At 52.5% G+C, this 19,470-nt stretch overlaps 1 pseudogene; it reads right to left on the reverse strand.

The window, feature by feature from the left end:
- Positions 1-295: 295 nt before the first annotated feature.
- Positions 296-2,438, reverse strand: LOC127236707 (phosphatidylinositol-3-phosphatase SAC1-like; annotated as a pseudogene).
- Positions 2,439-19,470: the final 17,032 nt, after the last annotated feature.

Below are 19,470 nucleotides of genomic sequence, written 5' to 3' on the forward strand. Positions count from 1 at the left end.
AGTGGCTGCTTTATAATGACAATAATGAAACAGAGCTAGAAAAATAATGTTACTGTCTTAAATAATGAAAGAAGTTAAAATTTTAAAATATATTATCTGTGAACTTCTGATTAACTTGACAGTGAATAGATTTCTTCTGATCGGTGACCTGAATTTAAGCTACATTTCAATTACAGTATAGCTTCAAATTATAAACATAACCATCCCAACAGTAAAGAGATCAAAGCAGTAATCGTGACAACCCTAAGACATCGCCTAGCCAGACCACAAGAGGTGCTCCTGGGTAAAAGCTTCTGGGTAAAGAAGACCTTGGGACTCATGTGGAAAGCAGGTCAGTAAAGACTCCAGTTCTGCATCATGGAGTCTTCCAAACCAAGCTGCTTTCCACAAATACAAATTCAGTCTATCTTTTCTTTCTGGACCAACCTAGGAGCATCAACAAAATCTTTGCCATTGTAAAGAATAATAAAAAATGTTCCAATGCTTGCAACTCCCCAGAAGAGGACATACGCCAGTGTTCTGTCCAAGTGTCACCAGCCATAAGCAAGCAGATGATACACATTGAAAAGGCAACAACCATGATGATGGGCAATGCGAGAAATTTCCAGTCCCTCTGAACACTTAAAGGACTATGAGATTCTAATTCATCCACTGAATAGTTTCCAAGAAATAAGTCTATAGAATCTTGTCTAAATCCATCAGAAAAGTTGTTTTTGTAATATCATAATAATGAGTTGCAGCCATCCATTACAAGTCCCAATCGAGTTCTTTTCCCAGTTCTTGTGAAGTCAGTCTTGAAGGCACCTGTTCCCGCATACTGTTTGGCACAAGCGTTAGCATTATCAGCCCAGGCATTTTTGTAAGTTTTCTCAAATTCATCTTGTTCTTCAAGCTTCTGTCCCACATGCAATACTCCTAGTCTCTGCAGCTGGGCTTGAAGGGACCGCCGAGCTAGTAAACTCTGGATCACATTCGTTCTATCAAGACAATCCATGCAGTTGCCGCTGAAGACTCCTTCCTGGCTTGTCACCACCTTGCCAGCAGAGTCTACTAAAAAATAACTTAATTCATCCTGCAGTTCTTCTACTTGATCCAATAAAATACTCAGTCGATCCCATCTCATATTTTTTACATTCCTTATGAAAGTCAAATGCAATGTACCTGATCATGTCACTATCCAAGGATGACACCATTTGCAAATGTTTCTCTGATCCCTTGTGATTCACTAAGCCGTAGGGTATCTCTGCAGCATTTTGTCCGTCCTCCTCCACACATTGGGTGATGGATTTTGTGGTAAACAGGAATCTTGTTATTAGCTCCTTTCACCAAACCAGAAGAAGCAGACCAGACCACACCTGATGGATGTACATGAGATTATGCACACCAGAAGTAAATCATCTCTGTGTTGTATTAATGAGCCAGGGCCAGGGCCAGATTGATGGCCAGATGGCGAGATGGCCAAATGGCCAGCTATTTGAAAGTAGGATCATCTGGTACTCTGTTTCAGGGGGTCTGGCTTGATCAAACCACATTAGTCTGGAAGGAATCCAAATCTTTTCATTTTCTGTGGAAACAAAAATAGAAATCCTTTTCCCCAGTAACTTGTCCTTGAACTTAAATTTTGGAGTCAAAGCATTGTTTTAATTTAATTTATTATTTTACATGTCGATCCCAGTTCCCACTCTGAACCTCCAGCCCTCCCTCCCTCCTTCCCTCCCTTTTACCCTCTCTGCCCTCTCACATGCACCCTAACCACCCTCCCCTCCCATCCCCCCACCCCAATTCCATATGTAGGGGAATGCCATCCAGTTGGGGTCATGTAGATCTGACAGGTCATGTGAAGTAGGGACTAGGGCTTCTCTCCTGTCTCTAGATTAAGGCAGTTATCCCTCCATTGGAGATGTGTTCGCAAGGTCCTTTCATGCACCAGGGATACATCCTGGCTCCACTCTGAGGTCCATTAGACTGCTCAGTCCTTCTGGCTGAGACCCATATCAGGGGGGCCTGAGTCAGTCCCATGCTGGCTTCCATTATTATGGCCATAGCCGTTATTATGGCCAGGACCACTAATATGGCCAGGGATACTATTATGGCCAGCACCGTAATTATGGCCAGAGCCGGTATTATAGCCAGGGCCATGATTATGGCTAGGGCCACACTTACCGCCAGGGCAGCTCTTACGTCCAAGGCTACTATTAAGGCCGGGGCCTCACTTACGGCCAGGGCTGCTCTTATGGCCAGGGCCACTTTTATGGCCAGTGCCGCTATTACGGCCAGGACCGCTTTACGGCCAAGGCTGCTCTTAAGGCCAGGACCACTATTATGGCCAGCGCCGCTATTATGGCGAGCGCCGCTATTATGGCCAGGTCAATTATTATGGCCAGGGCCACTATTATAACCAGCGGCGCTATTATGGCAAGGGCCGTTATTATGGCCATGGACGTGATTATGGCTAAGGGCTGCTATTATGGCCAGGGCCGCTAATAATCCCAGGGCCGCAATTGTGGCCTCGCTATTATTTTGGATAGGGCCGCTATTATGGCCAGGGCCGCTATTATGGCCAGGGCCGCAAATTACAGCCAGTGCCGTTATAATGGCCAGTGCCGTGAATATAGCCAGGGACGCTATTATGGCCAGGGATGTTTTTACGGCCACGGCCTTTATTATTACCAGGGCCGCTATTATGTCCAGGGCTGCAAATTACATCCAGGGTCGCTATTATGGCCAGTGCCGCTATGATTGCCAGGGCAGTTATTATGACCAGGGCCGTTTTTATGGCCAGTGCCGCCATTACAGCCAGGGCCGCATTACGGCCAGGGCCGCTCTTATGTCCAAGGCCGCTATTACGGACAGAGCTGCAAATTAGAGCCGGGGCCTTTATTTGATCCAGGGCCATTATTACTGACAGGCTCGCTATTACGGCCAGGACCGCTATTATGGCCAGGACCGCTATTATGACCAGGGCCACTTTACGGCCAAGACCGGTCTTACAGCCAAGACTGCTATTATGGCCAGGGCCGTACATTACAGCCAGGGCCGTTATAATGACCAGTGCCGTTATTATTTCCAGGGCTACAATTATGGCCAAGGCCGCTATTATGGCCAGGTCAGTTATTATGGCCAGGGCCGCTATTATGGCCAGAGCCACAAATAACAGACAGGGCCATTATAATGGCCAGTGCCGTGATTATGGCCAGAGCCGCATTACGGCCAGGGCCGCTCCTACATCCAAGGCCGCTATTAGGGACGGGGCCGCAAATTAGGGCCGGGGCCACTATTTCGTCCAGGGCCGTTATTTCGGCCAGGCTCGCTATTATGGTCAGGACCGCTATTATGGCCAGGGCCACTTTACGGCCAAGGCCGCTCTTATGGCCAAGACTGCTATTATGGGCAGAACTGATATTATTGCCAGGGCCGTTATTATGGCCAGGGCCGTGATTATTGCCACGGCCACTCTTATAGCCAAGGCCGTTATTATGGCCCGGGACGCTTTTAAGGCCAGTGCTGCTAATATGGCCAGGGCTGTTTTTATGGCCACGGCCGTTATTATTTTCAGGGCTGCTATTAGGGCCAGCGCTGCTATATGGCCAAGGCCACTATTATGGCCAGGGCCGCAAATTACATCCAGGGCCGGTATTATGGCCTTTCCCGCTGTTATGGCCAGGGCCGCTATTATGGCCAGGGCCGTGATTTTTGCCATGGCCGCTCTTATAGCCAAGGCCGTTATTATGGCCAGGGTCGCAAATTATAGCCAGGGCCATTATTATGGCCTGGGTCGTCATTATGGTTAAGGGCAGCTATTAAGGCCAGGGCTGCTCTTATCGCCAGCGCCGCTATTATGGCCAGGTCAGTTATTATAGCCAGGGCCGTATTTACGGCCAGTGCCGCTAATATGGCCAGGGCGGTTTTTATGGCCACGGTCGTTATTATTTCCAGGGCTGCTATTATGGCCAGCGCCGTTTTTACGGGCAGGGTCACTATTACAGCCTTGGCTGCTATTATGGCCAGTACCGCTTTTATGGCCAGGTCAGTTATTATGGCCAGGGCCGCATTTACGGCCTGTATCGTTAAAATGGCAAGCGCTGTTTTTATGGCCACGGTTGTTATTATTTCCAGGGCCGCTATTATGGCCAGGGACGCTTTACGGCCTTGGCCGCTCCTATGGCCAGGGCCACTATTTTGGCCAGAACTTTTATTATTGCCAGGGCCGTTATATTATGGCCAGGGCCGTTATATTTCCCAGGGCCGTTATTTTATGGCCAGGGCCATTATATTTCCCAGTGCCGCCAGTATGGCCAGTGTCGTGATTTTTACCACGGCTGCTCTTATAGCCAAGGCCGTTATTATGGCCAAGGCCGCAAATTATAGCCAGGGCCGTTATTATGGCCACGGACGTGATTATGGTTCAAGGCAGCTTTTACGGCCAGGGCCGCTATTATGGCCAGGACTACTATTATGGCCAGGGCCGTGATTTTTTCATGGCCGCTCTTAAGGCCAAGGCCACTATTATGGCCAGGGCCGCAAATTACATCCAGGGCCGCTATTATGGCCAGTGCAGCTGTTATGTCCAGGTCAGTTATTATGGCAAGTGCCGCTTTTATGGCCAGTGCCGCTTTTATGGCCAGGGCCGTGATTTTTGCCACGACCGCTCTTATTGCCAAGGCCGTTATTATGGCCAGGGCCGCAAATTATATCCAGGGCCGTTATTATAGCCAGGGCCGTGATTATGGTTCGGGGCAGCTATTAAGGCCAGGGCCGCTCTTATGCCCAGGATAGTTATTATGGCCAGGGCCGCTATTATGGCCAGTGCCGCTATTATTTCCAGGGATGCAATTATGGCCAAGGCCGTGATTATGGTTCAGGTCAGTTATTACGGCCAGGGCCGCTATTATGGCCAGGGCTGCAAATTACACAAAGGGCCATTATAATGGCCAGTGTCGTGTTTATGGCCAGAGCCCGCATTACGGCCTGGGCCGCTCTAACATCCAAGTCCGCTATTAGGGACGGGGCCGCAAATTAGGGCCGGGGCCACTATTTCGTCCAGGGCCGTTATTTCGGCCAGGCTCGCTATTACGGTCAGGACCGCTATTATGGCCAGGGCCACTTTATGGCCAAGGCCGCACTTATGGCCAAGACTGCTATTATGGGCAGAACTGATATTATTGCCAGGGCCGTTATTATGGCCAGGGCCGCGATATTGCCACGGCCGCTCTTATAGCCAAGGCCGTTGTTATGGCCCGGGCCGCTTTTAAGGCCAGTGCTGCTACTACGGCCAGGGCTGTTTTTATGGCCACGGCCGTTATTATTTCCAGGGCTGCTAAATAGGGCCAGCGCCGCTATATGGCTAAGGCCACAATTATGGCCAGGGCCGCAAATTACATCCAGGGCCGGTATTATGGCCTTTGGCGCTGTTATGGCCAGGGCAGTTATTATGGCCAGGGCCGCTATTACGGCCAGTGCCGCTAATACGGCCAGGGCTGTTTTTATGGCCGCGGTCGTTATTATTTCCAGGGCTTCTATTATGGCCAGCGCCATTTTTACGGCCAGGGTCACTATTACAGCCTTGGCTGCTATTATGGCCAGCACCGCTTTAATGGCCAGGTCAGTTATTATGGCCAGGGCCGCATTTACGGCCTGTGTCGTTAAAATGGCCAGCGCTGTTTTTATGGCCACGGTTGTTATTATTTCCAAGGCCGCTATTATGGCCAGGGACGCTTTACGGCCTTGGCCGCTACTATGGCCAGGGACACTATTTTGGCCAAAACTGTTATTATTGCCAGGGCCGTTATTTTATGGCCAGGGCCGTTATAATTCCCAGTGCCGCTAGTATGGCCAGTGACGTGATTTTTACCACGGCCGCTCTTATAGCCAAGGCCGTTATTATGGCCAAGGCCGCAAATTATAGCCAGAGCCGTTATGATGGCCAGGGCCGTGATTATGGTTAGGGCAGCTTTGAAGGCCAGGGCCGCTATTATGGCCATGTCTGTTACTATGGCCAGGACCGCTATTATGGCCAGGACTGCTATTATGGTCAGGGCCGTGATTTTTCCACGGCCGCTCTTATGGCCAAGGGCACTATTATGGCCGGGGCCGCACATTACATCCAGGGCCGCTATTAAGGCCAGTGCCGCTCTTATGGCCAGGTCAGTTATTATGGCCAGTGTTACTTTTATGGCCAGTGCCGCTATTATGGCCAGAGCCGCTATTATGGCCAGGGCCGTGATTTTTGCCACGACCGCTCTTATAGCCAAGGCCGTTATTATGGCCAGGGCCGCAAATTATAGCCAGGGCCGTTATTATGGCCAGGGCCGTGATTATGGTTCAGGGCAGCTAATAAGGCCAGGGCTACTCTTATGGCCAGTCCCGCTATTATGTCCAGGTCAGTTATTATGGCCAGGGCCGCAATTTCGGCCAGTGCCGCTAATATGGCCATGGCTGTTTTTATGGCCACGGTCGTTATTATTTCCAGGGCTGCTATTATATCCAGCGCCGTTTTTACGGCCAGGGTCACTATTACAGCCCGGGCCGCTATCATGGCCAGGGCCGCCAATTCCATCCAGGGCCGCTATTATGGCCAGCACTGCTATTATGGACAGGTCAGTTATGGCCAAGGCCGCATTTACGGCCAGTGCCGCTATTATGTCCAGGGCCGTTCTTATGGCCACGGCCCCTATTATGTCTAGGGCCGTATATTACAGGCAGGGCCGTTATAATGACCAGTGCTGTCATTATTTCCAGGGCTGTTATTATGACCAGCGCCGCTATTATGCCCATGTTAGTTATTATGGCCAGGGCCGCTATTATGGCCAGTGCCGCTATTATTTCCAGGGCTGCAATTATGGCAAGGCCGCTATTATGGCCAGGTCAGTTATTACGGCCAGGGCTGCTGTTATGGCCAGGGCCGCAAATTACAGACAGGGCCAATATAATGGCCAGTGCCGTGAATATGGCCAGAGCCGCATTACGGCCAGGGCCGCTCCTACATCCAAGGCCGCTATTAGGGACGGGGCCGCAAATTAGGGCCGGGGCCACTCTTTCGTCCCATGCCGTTATTTCGGCCAGGTTTGCTATTATGGTCAGGACTGCTATTATTGCCAGGGCCGTTATTATGGCCAGGGCCGTGATTATTGCCTCGGCCGCTCTTATAGCCAAGGCCGTTATTATGGCCAGGGCCGCAAATTATAGCCAGGGCCGTTATTAAGGCCAGGGCCGCTCTTATGGCCAGTGCCGCTATTATGTCCAGGTCAGTTATTATGGCCAGGGCCGCATTTACGGCCAGTGCTGCTAATATGGCCAGGGCTGTTTTTATAGCCACGGTCGTTATTATTTCAAGGGCTGCTATTACAGCCAGCGCCGCAATTATGCCCAGGATAGTTATTATGGCCAGGGCCGCTATTATGGCCAGTGCCGCTATTATTTCCAGGGCTACAATTATGGCAAGGCCGCTATTATGGCCAGGTCAGTTATTACGGCCAGGGCTGCTATTATGGCCAGGGCCGCAAATTACAGACAGGGCCATTATAATGGCCAGTGCCGTGATTATGGCCAGAGCCGCATTACGGCCAGGGCCGCTCCTACATCCAAGGCCGCTATTAGGGACGGGGCCGCAAATTAGGGCCGGGGCCACTATTTCGTCCCATGCCGTTATTTCGGCCAGGTTTGCTATTATGGTCAGGACCGCTATTATGGCCAGGGCCACTTTACGGCCAAGGCCGCTCTTATGGCCAAGACTGCTATTATGGGCAGAACTGATATTATTGCCAGGGCCGTTATTATGGCCAGGGCCGTGATTATTGCCTCGGCCGCTCTTATAGCCAAGGCCGTTATTATGGCCAGGGCCGCAAATTATAGCCAGGGCCGTTATTAAGGCCAGGGCCGCTCTTATGGCCAGTGCCGCTATTATGGCCAGTTCAGTTATTATGGCCAGGGCCGCATTTACGGCCAGTGCTGCTAATATGGCCAGGGCTGTTTTTATGACCACGGTCGTTATTATTTCAAGGGCTGCTATTACAGCCAGCGCCGCAATTATGCCCAGGATAGTTATTATGGCCAGGGCCGCTATTATGGCCAGTGACGCTATTATTTCCAGGGATGCTATTATGGCCAAGGCCACTATTATGGCCAGGTCAGTTATTACGGCCAGGGCCGCTATTATGGCCAGGGCTGCAAATTACACAAAGGGCCATTATAATGGCCAGTGTCGTGATTATGGCCAGAGCCCGCATTACGGCCTGGGCCGCTCTAACATCCAAGTCCGCTATTAGGGACGGGGCCGCAAATTAGGGCCGGGGCCACTATTTCGTCCAGGGCCGTTATTTCGGCCAGGCTCGCTATTACGGTCAGGACCGCTATTATGGCCAGGGCCACTTTATGGCCAAGGCCGCACTTATGGCCAAGACTGCTATTATGGGCAGAACTGATATTATTGCCAGGGCCGTTATTATGGCCAGGGCCGGCGATATTGCCACGGCCGCTCTTATAGCCAAGGCCGTTGTTATGGCCCGGGCCGCTTTTAAGGCCAGTGCTGCTACTACGGCCAGGGCTGTTTTTATGGCCACGGCCGTTATTATTTCCAGGGCTGCTAAATAGGGCCAGCGCCGCTATATGGCTAAGGCCACAATTATGGCCAGGGCCGCAAATTACATCCAGGGCCGGTATTATGGCCTTTGGCGCTGTTATGGCCAGGGCAGTTATTATGGCCAGGGCCGCTATTACGGCCAGTGCCGCTAATACGGCCAGGGCTGTTTTTATGGCCATGGTCGTTATTATTTCCAGGGCTTCTATTATGGCCAGCGCCATTTTTACGGCCAGGGTCACTATTACAGCCTTGGCTGCTATTATGGCCAGCACCGCTTTAATGGCCAGGTCAGTTATTATGGCCAGGGCCGCATTTACGGCCTGTGTCGTTAAAATGGCCAGCGCTGTTTTTATGGCCACGGTTGTTATTATTTCCAGGGCCGCTATTATGGCCAGGGACGCTTTACGGCCTTGGCCGCTACTATGGCCAGGGACACTATTTTGGCCAAAACTGTTATTATTGCCAGGGCCGTTATTTTATGGCCAGGGCCGTTATAATTCCCAGTGCCGCTAGTATGGCCAGTGACGTGATTTTTACCACGGCCGCTCTTATATCCAAGGCCGTTATTATGGCCAAGGCCGCAAATTATAGCCAGAGCCGTTATGATGGCCAGGGCCGTGATTATGGTTAGGGCAGCTTTGAAGGCCAGGGCCGCTATTATGGCCATGTCTGTTACTATGGCCAGGACCGCTATTATGGCCAGGACTGCTATTATGGCCAGGGCCGTGATTTTTCCACGGCCGCTCTTATGGCCAAGGGCACTATTATGGCCAGGGCCGCACATTACATCCAGGGCCGCTATTATGGCCAGTGCCGCTCTTATGGCCAGGTCAGTTATTATGGCCAGTGCCGCTATTATGGCCAGAGCCGCTATTATGGCCAGGGCCGTGATTTTTGCCACGACCGCTCTTATAGCCAAGGCCGTTATTATGGCCAGGGCCGCAAATTATAGCCAGGGCCGTTATTATGGCCAGGGCCGTGATTATGGTTCAGGGCAGCTAATAAGGCCAGGGCCGCTCTTATGGCCAGCCCCGCTATTATGGCCAGGTCAGTTATTATGGCCAGGGCCGCCAATTTCGGCCAGTGCCGCTAATATGGCCATGGCTGTTTTTATGGCCATGGTCGTTATTATTTCCAGGGCTGCTATTATGGCCAGCGCCGTATTTACGGCCAGGGTCACTATTACAGCCCGGGCCGCTATCATGGCCAGGGCCGCCAATTCCATCCAGGGCCGCTATTATGGCCAGCACTGCTATTATGGACAGGTCAGTTATGGCCAAGGCCGCATTTACGGCCAGTGCCGCTATTATGTCCAGGGCCGTTCTTATGGCCACGGCCCCTATTATGTCTAGGGCCGTATATTACAGCCAGGGCCGTTATAATGACCAGTGCTGTCATTATTTCCATGGCCGTTATTATGGCCAGCGCCGCTATTATGCCCATGTTAGTTATTATGGCCAGGGCCGCTATTATGGCCAGTGCCGCTATTATTTCCAGGGCTGCAATTATGGCCAAGGCCGCTATTATGGCCAGGTCAGTTATTACGGCCAGGGCTGCTATTATGGCCAGGGCCGCAAATTACAGACAGGGCCATTATAATGGCCAGTGCCGTGATTATGGCCAGAGCCGCATTACGGCCAGGGCCGCTCCTACATCCAAGGCCGCTATTAGGGACGGGGCCGCAAATTAGGGCCGGGGCCACTATTTCGTCCCATGCCGTTATTTCGGCCAGGTTTGCTATTATGGTCAGGACCGCTATTATGGCCAGGGCCACTTTACGGCCAAGGCCGCTCTTATGGCCAAGACTGCTATTATGGGCAGAACTGATATTATTGCCAGGGCCGTTATTATGGCCAGGGCCGTGATTATTGCCTCGGCCGCTCTTATAGCCAAGGCCGTTATTATGGCCAGGTCCGCAAATTATAGCCAGGGCCGTTATTAAGGCCAGGGCCGCTCTTATGGCCAGTGCCGCTATTATGGCCAGTTCAGTTATTATGGCCAGGGCCGCATTTACGGCCAGTGCTGCTAATATGGCCAGGGCTGTTTTTATGACCACGGTCGTTATTATTTCAAGGGCTGCTATTACAGCCAGCGCCGCAATTATGCCCAGGATAGTTATTATGGCCAGGGCCGCTATTATGGCCAGTGACGCTATTATTTCCAGGGATGCTATTATGGCCAAGGCCACTATTATGGCCAGGTCAGTTATTACGGCCAGGGCCGCTATTATGGCCAGGGCTGCAAATTACACAAAGGGCCATTATAATGGCCAGTGTCGTGATTATGGCCAGAGCCCGCATTACGGCCTGGGCCGCTCTAACATCCAAGTCCGCTATTAGGGACGGGGCCGCAAATTAGGGGCCGGGGCCACTATTTCGTCCAGGGCCGTTATTTCGGCCAGGCTCGCTATTACGGTCAGGACCGCTATTATGGCCAGGGCCACTTTATGGCCAAGGCCGCACTTATGGCCAAGACTGCTATTATGGGCAGAACTGATATTATTGCCAGGGCCGTTATTATGGCCAGGGCCGCGATATTGCCACGGCCGCTCTTATAGCCAAGGCCGTTGTTATGGCCCGGGCCGCTTTTAAGGCCAGTGCTGCTACTACGGCCAGGGCTGTTTTTATGGCCACGGCCGTTATTATTTCCAGGGCTGCTAAATAGGGCCAGCGCCCGCTATATGGCTAAAGCCACAATTATGGCCAGGGCCGCAAATTACATCCAGGGCCGGTATTATGGCCTTTGGCGCTGTTATGGCCAGGGCAGTTATTATGGCCAGGGCCGCTATTACGGCCAGTGCCGCTAATACGGCCAGGGCTGTTTTTATGGCCATGGTCGTTATTATTTCCAGGGCTTCTATTATGGCCAGCGCCATTTTTACGGCCAGGGTCACTATTACAGCCTTGGCTGCTATTATGGCCAGCACCGCTTTAATGGCCAGGTCAGTTATTATGGCCAGGGCCGCATTTACGGCCTGTGTCGTTAAAATGGCCAGCGCTGTTTTTATGGCCACGGTTGTTATTATTTCCAGGGCCGCTATTATGGCCAGGGACGCTTTACGGCCTTGGCCGCTACTATGGCCAGGGACACTATTTTGGCCAAAACTGTTATTATTGCCAGGGCCGTTATTTTATGGCCAGGGCCGTTATAATTCCCAGTGCCGCTAGTATGGCCAGTGACGTGATTTTTACCACGGCCGCTCTTATATCCAAGGCCGTTATTATGGCCAAGGCCGCAAATTATAGCCAGAGCCGTTATGATGGCCAGGGCCGTGATTATGGTTAGGGCAGCTTTGAAGGCCAGGGGCCGCTATTATGGCCATGTCTGTTACTATGGCCAGGACCGCTATTATGGCCAGGACTGCTATTATGGCCAGGGCCGTGATTTTTCCACGGCCGCTCTTATGGCCAAGGGCACTATTATGGCCAGGGCCGCACATTACATCCAGGGCCGCTATTATGGCCAGTGCCGCTCTTATGGCCAGGTCAGTTATTATGGCCAGTGCCGCTTTTATGGCCAGAGCCGCTATTATGGCCAGGGCCGTGATTTTTGCCACGACCGCTCTTATAGCCAAGGCCGTTATTATGGCCAGGGCCGCAAATTATAGCCAGGGCCGTTATTATGGCCAGGGCCGTGATTATGGTTCAGGGCAGCTAATAAGGCCAGGGCCGCTCTTATGGCCAGCCCCGCTATTATGGCCAGGTCAGTTATTATGGCCAGGGCCGCAATTTCGGCCAGTGCCGCTAATATGGCCATGGCTGTTTTTATGGCCATGGTCGTTATTATTTCCAGGGCTGCTATTATGGCCAGCGCCGTATTTACGGCCAGGGTCACTATTACAGCCCGGGCCGCTATCATGGCCAGGGCCGCCAATTCCATCCAGGGCCGCTATTATGGCCAGCACTGCTATTATGGACAGGTCAGTTATGGCCAAGGCCGCATTTACGGCCAGTGCCGCTATTATGTCCAGGGCCGTTCTTATGGCCACGGCCCCTATTATGTCTAGGGCCGTATATTACAGCCAGGGCCGTTATAATGACCAGTGCTGTCATTATTTCCATGGCCGTTATTATGGCCAGCGCCGCTATTATGCCCATGTTAGTTATTATGGCCAGGGCCGCTATTATGGCCAGTGCCGCTATTATTTCCAGGGCTGCAATTATGGCCAAGGCCGCTATTATGGCCAGGTCAGTTATTACGGCCAGGGCTGCTATTATGGCCAGGGCCGCAAATTACAGACAGGGCCATTATAATGGCCAGTGCCGTGATTATGGCCAGAGCCGCATTACGGCCAGGGCCGCTCCTACATCCAAGGCCGCTATTAGGGACGGGGCCGCAAATTAGGGCCGGGGCCACTATTTCGTCCCATGCCGTTATTTCGGCCAGGTTTGCTATTATGGTCAGGACCGCTATTATGGCCAGGGCCACTTTACGGCCAAGGCCGCTCTTATGGCCAAGACTGCTATTATGGGCAGAACTGATATTATTGCCAGGGCCGTTATTATGGCCAGGGCCGTGATTATTGCCTCGGCCGCTCTTATAGCCAAGGCCGTTATTATGGCCAGGGCCGCAAATTATAGCCAGGGCCGTTATTAAGGCCAGGGCCGCTCTTATGGCCAGTGCCGCTATTATGGCCAGTTCAGTTATTATGGCCAGGGCCGCATTTACGGCCAGTGCTGCTAATATGGCCAGGGCTGTTTTTATGACCACGGTCGTTATTATTTCAAGGGCTGCTATTACAGCCAGCGCCGCAATTATGCCCAGGATAGTTATTATGGCCAGGGCCGCTATTATGGCCAGTGACGCTATTATTTCCAGGGATGCTATTATGGCCAAGGCCACTATTATGGCCAGGTCAGTTATTACGGCCAGGGCCGCTATTATGGCCAGGGCTGCAAATTACACAAAGGGCCATTATAATGGCCAGTGTCGTGATTATGGCCAGAGCCCGCATTACGGCCTGGGCCGCTCTAACATCCAAGTCCGCTATTAGGGACGGGGCCGCAAATTAGGGCCGGGGCCACTATTTCGTCCAGGGCCGTTATTTCGGCCAGGCTCGCTATTACGGTCAGGACCGCTATTATGGCCAGGGCCACTTTATGGCCAAGGCCGCACTTATGGCCAAGACTGCTATTATGGGCAGAACTGATATTATTGCCAGGGCCGTTATTATGGCCAGGGCCGCGATATTGCCACGGCCGCTCTTATAGCCAAGGCCGTTGTTATGGCCCGGGCCGCTTTTAAGGCCAGTGCTGCTACTACGGCCAGGGCTGTTTTTATGGCCACGGCCGTTATTATTTCCAGGGCTGCTAAATAGGGCCAGCGCCGCTATATGGCTAAAGCCACAATTATGGCCAGGGCCGCAAATTACATCCAGGGCCGGTATTATGGCCTTTGGCGCTGTTATGGCCAGGGCAGTTATTATGGCCAGGGCCGCTATTACGGCCAGTGCCGCTAATACGGCCAGGGCTGTTTTTATGGCCATGGTCGTTATTATTTCCAGGGCTTCTATTATGGCCAGCGCCATTTTTACGGCCAGGGTCACTATTACAGCCTTGGCTGCTATTATGGCCAGCACCGCTTTAATGGCCAGGTCAGTTATTATGGCCAGGGCCGCATTTACGGCCTGTGTCGTTAAAATGGCCAGCGCTGTTTTTATGGCCACGGTTGTTATTATTTCCAGGGCCGCTATTATGGCCAGGGACGCTTTACGGCCTTGGCCGCTACTATGGCCAGGGACACTATTTTGGCCAAAACTGTTATTATTGCCAGGGCCGTTATTTTATGGCCAGGGCCGTTATAATTCCCAGTGCCGCTAGTATGGCCAGTGACGTGATTTTTACCACGGCCGCTCTTATATCCAAGGCCGTTATTATGGCCAAGGCCGCAAATTATAGCCAGAGCCGTTATGATGGCCAGGGCCGTGATTATGGTTAGGGCAGCTTTGAAGGCCAGGGCCGCTATTATGGCCATGTCTGTTACTATGGCCAGGACCGCTATTATGGCCAGGACTGCTATTATGGCCAGGGCCGTGATTTTTCCACGGCCGCTCTTATGGCCAAGGGCACTATTATGGCCAGGGCCGCACATTACATCCAGGGCCGCTATTATGGCCAGTGCCGCTCTTATGGCCAGGTCAGTTATTATGGCCAGTGCCGCTATTATGGCCAGAGCCGCTATTATGGCCAGGGCCGTGATTTTTGCCACGACCGCTCTTATAGCCAAGGCCGTTATTATGGCCAGGGCCGCAAATTATAGCCAGGGCCGTTATTATGGCCAGGGCCGTGATTATGGTTCAGGGCAGCTAATAAGGCCAGGGCCGCTCTTATGGCCAGCCCCGCTATTATGGCCAGGTCAGTTATTATGGCCAGGGCCGCAATTTCGGCCAGTGCCGCTAATATGGCCATGGCTGTTTTTATGGCCATGGTCGTTATTATTTCCAGGGCTGCTATTATGGCCAGCGCCGTATTCTACGGCCAGGGTCACTATTACAGCCCGGGCCGCTATCATGGCCAGGGCCGCCAATTCCATCCAGGGCCGCTATTATGGCCAGCACTGCTATTATGGACAGGTCAGTTATGGCCAAGGCCGCATTTACGGCCAGTGCCGCTATTATGTCCAGGGCCGTTCTTATGGCCACGGCCCCTATTATGTCTAGGGCCGTATATTACAGCCAGGGCCGTTATAATGACCAGTGCTGTCATTATTTCCATGGCCGTTATTATGGCCAGCGCCGCTATTATGCCCATGTTAGTTATTATGGCCAGGGCCGCTATTATGGCCAGTGCCGCTATTATTTCCAGGGCTGCAATTATGGCCAAGGCCGCTATTATGGCCAGGTCAGTTATTACGGCCAGGGCTGCTATTATGGCCAGGGCCGCAAATTACAGACAGGGCCATTATAATGGCCAGTGCCGTGATTATGGCCAGAGCCGCATTACGGCCAGGGCCGCTCCTACATCCAAGGCCGCTATTAGGGACGGGGCCGCAAATTAGGGCCGGGGCCACTATTTCGTCCAGGGCCGTTATTTCGGCCAGGCTCGCTATTACGGTCAGCACCGCTATTATGGCCAGGGCCACTTTATGGCCAAGGCCGCACTTATGGCCAAGACTGCTATTATGGGCAGAACTGATATTATTGCCAGGGCCGTTATTATGGCCAGGGCCGCGATATTGCCACGGCCGCTCTTATAGCCAAGGCCGTTGTTATGGCCCGGGCCGCTTTTAAGGCCAGTGCTGCTACTACGGCCAGGGCTGTTTTTATGGCCACGGCCGTTATTATTTCCAGGGCTGCTAAATAGGGCCAGCGCCGCTATATGGCCAAGGCCACAATAATGGCCAGGGCCGCAAATTACATCCAGGGCCGGTATTATGGCCTTTGGCGCTGTTATGGCCAGGGCAGTTATTATGGCCAGGGCCGCTATTACGGCCAGTGCCGCTAATACGGCCAGGGCTGTTTTTATGGCCACGGTCGTTATTATTTCCAGGGCTTCTATTATGGCCAGCGCCATTTTTACGGCCAGGGTCACTATTACAGCCTTGGCTGCTATTATGGCCAGCACCGCTTTAATGGCCAGGTCAGTTATTATGGCCAGGGCCGCATTTACGGCCTGTGTCGTTAAAATGGCCAGCGCTGTTTTTATGGCCACGGTTGTTATTATTTCCAGGGCCGCTATTATGGCCAGGGACGCTTTACGGCCTTGGCCGCTACTATGGCCAGGGACACTATTTTGGCCAAAACTGTTATTATTGCCACGGCCGTTATTTTATGGCCAGGGCCGTTATAATTCCCAGTGCCGCTAGTATGGCCAGTGACGTGATTTTTACCACGGCCGCTCTTATAGCCAAGGCCGTTATTATGGCCAAGGCCGCAAATTATAGCCAGAGCCGTTATGATGGCCAGGGCCGTGATTATGGTTAGGGCAGCTTTGAAGGCCAGTGCCGCTATTATGGCCATGTCAGTTACTATGGCCAGGACCGCAATTATGGCCAGGACTGCTATTATGGCCAGGGCCGTGATTTTTCCACGGCCGCTCTTATGGCCAAGGGCACTATTATGGCCGGGCCGCACATTACATCCAGGGCCGCTATTATGGCCAGTGCCGCTCTTATGGCCAGGTCAGTTATTATGGCCAGTGTTACTTTTATGGCCAGTGCCGCTATATGGCCAGTGCCGCTATTATGGCCAGGGCCGTGATTTTTGCCACGACCGCTCTTATAGCCAAGGCCGTTATTATGGCCAGGGCCGCAAATTATAGCCAGGGCCGTTATTATGGCCAGGGCCGTGATTATGGTTCAGGGCAGCTAATAAGGCCAGGGCCGCTCTTTTGGCCAGCCCCGCTATTATGGCCAGGTCAGTTATTATGGCCAGGGCCGCAATTTCGGCCAGTGCCGCTAATATGGCCATGGCTGTTTTTATGGCCACGGTCGTTATTATTTCCAGGGCTGCTATTATGGCCAGCGCCGTTTTTACGGCCAGGGTCACTATTACAGCCCGGGCCGCTATCATGGCCAGGGCCGCCAATTCCATCCAGGGCCGCTATTATGGCCAGCACTGCTATTATGGACAGGTCAGTTATGGCCAAGGCCGCATTTACGGCCAGTGCCGCTATTATGTCCAGGGCCGTTCTTATGGCCACGGCCCCTATTATGTCTAGGGCCGTATATTACAGCCAGGGCCGTTATAATGACCAGTGCTGTCATTATTTCCAGGGCCGTTATTATGGCCAGCGCCGCTATTATGCCCATGTTAGTTATTATGGCCAGGGCCGCTATTATTTCCAGGGCTGCAATTGTTTCCAGGGCTGCAATTATGGCAAGGCCGCTATTATGGCCAGGTCAGTTATTACGGCCAGGGCTGCTATTATGGCCAGGGCCGCAAATTACAGACAGGGCCATTATAATGGCCAGTGCCGTGATTATGGCCAGAGCCGCATTACGGCCAGGGCCGCTCCTACATCCAAGGCCGCTATTAGGGACGGGGCCGGAAATTAGGGCCGGGGCCACTATTTCGTCCAGGGCCGTTATTTCGGCCAGGCTCGCTATTACGGTCAGCACCGCTATTATGGCCAGGGCCACTTTATGGCCAAGGCCGCACTTATGGCCAAGACTGCTATTATGGGCAGAACTGATATTATTGCCAGGGCCGTTATTATGGCCAGGGCCGCGATATTGCCACGGCCGCTCTTATAGCCAAGGCCGTTGTTATGGCCCGGGCCGCTTTTAAGGCCAGTGCTGCTACTACGGCCAGGGCTGTTTTTATGGCCACGGCCGTTATTATTTCCAGGGCTGCTAAATAGGGCCAGCGCCGCTATATGGCCAAGGCCACAATTATGGCCAGGGCCGCAAATTACATCCAGGGCCGGTATTATGGCCTTTGGCGCTGTTATGGCCAGGGCAGTTATTATGGCCAGGGCCGCTATTACGGCCAGTGCCGCTAATACGGCCAGGGCTGTTTTTATGGCCATGGTCGTTATTATTTCCAGGGCTTCTATTATGGCCAGCGCCATTTTTACGGCCAGGGTCACTATTACAGCCTTGGCTGCTATTATGGCCAGCACCGCTTTAATGGCCAGGTCAGTTATTATGGCCAGGGCCGCATTTACGGCCTGTGTCGTTAAAATGGCCAGCGCTGTTTTTATGGCCACGGTTGTTATTATTTCCAGGGCCGCTATTATGGCCAGGGACGCTTTACGGCCTTGGCCGCTACTATGGCCAGGGACACTATTTTGGCCAAAACTGTTATTATTGCCACGGCCGTTATTTTATGGCCAGGGCCGTTATAATTCCCAGTGCCGCTAGTATGGCCAGTGACGTGATTTTTACCACGGCCGCTCTTATAGCCAAGGCCGTTATTATGGCCAAGGCCGCAAATTATAGCCAGAGCCGTTATGATGGCCAGGGCCGTGATTATGGTTAGGGCAGCTTTGAAGGCCAGTGCCGCTATTATGGCCATGTCAGTTACTATGGCCAGGACCGCAATTATGGCCAGGACTGCTATTATGGCCAGGGCCGTGATTTTTCCACGGCCGCTCTTATGGCCAAGGGCACTATTATGGCCGGGGCCGCACATTACATCCAGGGCCGCTATTATGGCCAGTGCCGCTCTTATGGCCAGGTCAGTTATTATGGCCAGTGTTACTTTTATGGCCAGTGCCGCTATATGGCCAGTGCCGCTATTATGGCCAGGGCCGTGATTTTTGCCACGACCGCTCTTATAGCCAAGGCCGTTATTATGGCCAGGGCCGCAAATTATAGCCAGGGCCGTTATTATGGCCAGGGCCGTGATTATGGTTCAGGGCAGCTAATAAGGCCAGGGCCGCTCTTTTGGCCAGCCCCGCTATTATGGCCAGGTCAGTTATTATGGCCAGGGCCGCAATTTCGGCCAGTGCCGCTAATATGGCCATGGCTGTTTTTATGGCCACGGTCGTTATTATTTCCAGGGCTGCTATTATGGCCAGCGCCGTTTTTTACGGCCAGGGTCACTATTACAGCCCGGGCCGCTATCATGGCCAGGGCCGCCAATTCCATCCAGGGCCGCTATTATGGCCAGCACTGCTATTATGGACAGGTCAGTTATGGCCAAGGCCGCATTTACGGCCAGTGCCGCTATTATGTCCAGGGCCGTTCTTATGGCCACGGCCCCTATTATGTCTAGGGCCGTATATTACAGCCAGGGCCGTTATAATGACCAGTGCTGTCATTATTTCCAGGGCCGTTATTATGGCCAGCGCCGCTATTATGCCCATGTTAGTTATTATGGCCAGGGCCGCTATTATTTCCAGGGCTGCAATTGTTTCCAGGGCTGCAATTATGGCAAGGCCGCTATTATGGCCAGGTCAGTTATTACGGCCAGGGCTGCTATTATGGCCAGGGCCGCAAATTACAGACAG

This window comes from Phodopus roborovskii, unplaced genomic scaffold (genome assembly GCF_943737965.1).
Source record: "Phodopus roborovskii unplaced genomic scaffold, PHOROB, whole genome shotgun sequence".
Classification (NCBI taxonomy): Eukaryota; Metazoa; Chordata; class Mammalia; order Rodentia; family Cricetidae; genus Phodopus; species Phodopus roborovskii.